This window comes from Pelodiscus sinensis, chromosome 18 (assembly GCF_049634645.1).
Source record: "Pelodiscus sinensis isolate JC-2024 chromosome 18, ASM4963464v1, whole genome shotgun sequence".
Taxonomy (NCBI): domain Eukaryota; kingdom Metazoa; phylum Chordata; order Testudines; family Trionychidae; genus Pelodiscus; species Pelodiscus sinensis.
The window spans coordinates 33,876,974-33,881,287 of NC_134728.1; the positions used below are offsets into that span (position 1 = coordinate 33,876,974).

General features: G+C 51.0%; 1 long non-coding RNA gene across 1 annotated transcript; it reads right to left on the bottom strand.

Moving 5' to 3' along the window:
- Positions 1 to 977: 977 nt before the first annotated feature.
- Positions 978 to 2,385, bottom strand: LOC142818799 (uncharacterized). The gene is made up of 3 exons (XR_012896451.1): positions 2,248 to 2,385; positions 1,805 to 1,985; positions 978 to 1,667 (listed from the first exon to the last, which is right to left on the bottom strand). It is a non-coding gene; the product is annotated as an uncharacterized LOC142818799 (long non-coding RNA).
- Between the last annotated feature and the right edge of the window lie 1,929 nt (positions 2,386 to 4,314).

The following is a 4,314-nucleotide window of genomic DNA, read 5'->3' on the forward strand; positions in this document are numbered from 1 at the left end:
CCCTCCCCCACTGCCCTAACTCCAGCACCCCCACCCACTGCCCTGAGCCCCTCATCTTTCTCCCTGTGCCCACAGCCCCGCTCTCAGCTCCAACTCAGCACCCCAACCCCCTGTCCTGAGCCCCCCACCTTCCTCCCCCTGCCCTGATTCCCTCCCCCCTGCTCTAACTCCAGCACCCCCACCTCCTGCTCTCAGCCCCCACCAAACACCCAAATCTCTGCCCTAACTTCTGCACCCAACTCCGTACCCTGAGTCCCCCCACACACTGCACGCCATGTCCTGAGCTCCCCACCCCATGCCCTCACTCCTGCACCCCCTCCCCGTCCTGACCCCCCCCTCAAAACCCAACCCCCTTCCCTGAGCATCCTTGGCCATTAATTTCAAAGAAGAAAGGCTGCTTCTCTCCTGTCAAGAGGCTGCTCTGAGTATGATGCGACACACACACACACACGCCCCGCTCTCCGCGTTCACCACCAAAGGCCCACGTGCTCATAGCTGCCTGCTCTGGGCTGTTTCCTAGAACAGTGTGAAACGCAGCAGATCTGGTTCCCATTGCTTCCAACCACATTTTGGGGAGAGTGGCTGATTCCTCTTGGCCTGCACACGCTCTGGCACTGTTTGTCCCCGAGTTGAAAGCGACTGTGACCACCATGATTCATTTCGGTTTTGAGTCAAAACCATGAAAACTCAACCCGGTCGAAACATAAATGTGGAGGTTTGCCTGGAACTCAACCCGCCCACTTCACGTGTCCTTGAACCTTCCAAAAGCTGCATTCAGGGTGTATGTTCCAACGGCAGTACGTGCTGCATTTTATTCTGAATAGACTGGCCTGGAAAATGGAAAAAAAAAATTGCCTAAACATTTCACAAGTGTTTCCATTTTGCAGGATTAGAAATGGAATAATTATTGTTTATTTTTAATATGTGTAAATATCGTATTTTAATATCGGAGAATTTTTTTTTAAAGTTTCAAAATTTCCGTTTTCCTTCCTCCCTACTTTTTGCCACAAAGTGCGTTCAAGTGAGAGCGTCCAGGGATCAATTTAGTTTTCCGCTTCTTATTCTTTGTTTCTGTTCCCACCTCAAAAGGTCTCCAGCTGTGGGGCTGTGGCAGAATTTCAGTGGTTCAGTTTTCTTTTTGTACCTGACCTGTTTCCACAGCTGAGGCCACCTGTTAAAGCTGCAGAGTGCAGAAAGGAAAACAGGAACAAAAAGGAAAAGAACCTCATTCCTACCCCTGGCCATCACTCATTTGGTGGCCAAAAAAGAAAGGGGAGAAAAATCCAAACTTCGGAAGGGGAGGGGAACAATTTCCAAAAATAAAGATGAAAAATGAAACTCAAATCAATGGTTTCATTTATTTCATTTAGAAATTTGCATATAAAATAGCAAATAAAAATCAGACTTGCCCAATGACCTTTTTCATTAAGGAAAAACCCAATTTCTGGGTGGGAAAAATTTTCTTTCTGAAACTTTTGATTAGCTCCAGTTCTGAACAGTTTGACATTCAAATGCCCTTCTGCCTGCGCCCAGCCATGAGACGACAGCACTTCCCCAGCACTTGGATTGCATGATTTTGAGGGTACACCAGGCAATATTTTGGTCCATGTTTTGAAAGCACACAGCATAATGAGGCCCTGGCTTTTTCTTTCCATTCCTTGAGGATTCTGCAGAGAGAAAATAAGAAAGAAAAAGAAAAGTGTACCTTACACATTGCCCTGGGTTTTAAACATGCACCCCCTTTACAAAACCACACACTACAAATGTAAAAACTTAAAAAACAACTAGTCTAGCAGCACCTTACCAACTAACAAACCATAGAGATAGTAGCATGAGCTTTCATGGGCACAGCCCACTTCTTCAGATGTAGTCGTAGTGCCCGGGAGTTGTATAAACATTACACAAGTGCAAAGTCGCACAGGAAGTGGTATAAATAACAACTCTCTTTTACGTCCTGATGCTGAATTTTTTGCACAGCCAGACGCCTACAGAAACAAGAGGCATTTAGGGTGAGTAGTTACGAATGCATGAAAGTGGACTTTGCTATGAAAATCTGTGACAAAGCTGTCATGGTATTTGATTTCCATGTGCTGCCGAGCCCCAGCCATGCTGGTCCATGGCTGCAATTCATAAAGCCATGTGAATAGAAAAGCCAAATATGTCTGAGTTTAATAACTGGATGGCAACAGCCCCCAAATCCCACCAATGACTGAACCTGGTGATCGTCTACACAAAAGAGCCCTTGACCATGTGTGCAGGCTTTCCTTTGCTTCACCCGGGTTTGGCAGGTATTCAGGCTGACGTTGGCGGTTACTGTGCGCACTGGCAGGCGGTTGTACCAAGTGCATCTGTGGGGGTTGTGCTGGGAGCTGTAGGTGGCGGGAGGGGGGGGGCGGGCACGATGTGGCAGCTGGGCCAAATGATGCCCCTGCTCTGCAGTCTCCATTGTATGACCAATGAAATTATTGCATGCAAATCACTGGAGAGGGAGGGAGTTGATTGGCTGGATTACCACTACCATCACAACGGGCTGGCCCTGTTGACACAGAGACTTGCCCTATTGTAGTTGTGCACCGCATGAGTACAATTAATACAGTGAGAATGGCTGGGAACCATGGGCAGCACCAGCCCCTGAAACCCAGTGGTGAACCAACCCAGAGATACTCTGAATAGGAAAGCCTCCAGCTAAGCTGGTAGCTGTTTCCGTCACTTCGTACCATGACACCCGCATTCAAAATGGAGTTCTCCACGTGGCGTGAGACCACACTGTGTGGCGGATGCCATCTTGTTCTGTACAATGGCATCCTCGGTGGGCCGGCTGGAGCCATCGGGTGGGCACACTGAGGTCTGGGGCCCGCCGCGCGTGCCTGGTGCACACGGACAGCCCGCTACTGATACGCAGTGACGGTCAGCGCAAATCACTGAGTTACCGGTGTGCCACTGGAGTTGTCTGCACAGGCTGTGCTGTGGCTTTGCGGCAGCCCCATCTGGGGGCAGCACATCGCTACACTGCGGCCGGGGAGGCAGACTGTGACTCAGCCTACATCTGCATTGCTGCAGAATGTCAACCGAAAGTCCACAGCGCCAGCCGTGTGAATAACTTACCTCAGGTCGCATCACTGCGGGGTCTACCCCGCGGGGGAAGTGACAGGAGAAACTCTCCAGTTGATTCACTTTGCTCTTCCCATCAGGGGTTGCATACCAGGGTCAACTACAGAGTGATCTGCGCTCAATTTGGTGGGTCTTCTCTAGACCTGCTAAATCGCCTGCTGGTGGATGAATGTCAGAGCTTCACTCCTCACTCGAGTGTGGATGTAGTTAGAGTCAAAACCAGCTTCCTGACGTCCCCCTGCTGCCTGGTGCATTGTGGAGAGGGGAGAAGGGGACTTCAGGCCAGCCCCACCTGCTCTCTGCTGGTCGGCATGGGAGGAGTAGCAATTCTGAAGAGCCTGCTTCAACCTGTGGCTGGGAGCTGAACCCAGACAAATCCAGCCTGGAAAGAAGGTGCAAATGTGAACACTTTTAAAATCCTGGAACCGTTTCCCCGGGTGGGCGGGGTGGGGGGGTCACCAGCCCTGGCAATTTGAAAATCCAGCCTGGCTGTTTTTCTAAAAGATCTGCTCTTGTTCAAAGAGGAATGATTTTGAGGCAGCCCTCTGGCCTGTGTTATATGGGCAGGAGGGGGGGGGGCAGACTCGACATGCACAGTGACCCCATCTGACCTTGCAATAGATCAGTCTGGGCCCTGTGTTGCTACCTGCAGCGTGGAGCGCTGAGGCCAGGCGCTCGTGCTCTGGAGGTGAAAGCCGAAGTGCCAAGGAATCTGTCTTGACACCCAGGGCTTGGCGGGTGCCAGGATGGGAAGCAAAGGGGCGTGTGGAAAGCACGCTTATCCTGAGCCTCCTGATCTGCTCACTGACCAGGCGGACTGCTCAGACGACCCTGCTGCGTATTAACTAGAGCTAGTTCAGTGACACTCCCTGGACCCCGGTATGATCACACTTGGTTTCCTATTACAGGGTGTACACCACAGGTGGCGTTAATTGGCCGCTGCCCCCCACACTGCCCCAGATAATTGTCTGATCTGTGTTACCTTGGGTACTTTCAGCCGGGGGAATGTAATGTCCTCGTGATAGCCATTATGGGACCAATGTCCCCCCCCCTCGCCCCCGCACACACACTTTTCCATATATCGGAAATGTTTTAATTGATGAGCGCGGTTTTTGCTGCAACTCCCTTAATCCGCACTTGTGCATCCAGGTCTCAGACAAATCCCTCTCCGCGTCCGTGGGAGTTTTGCCTGAGACAGGTCAG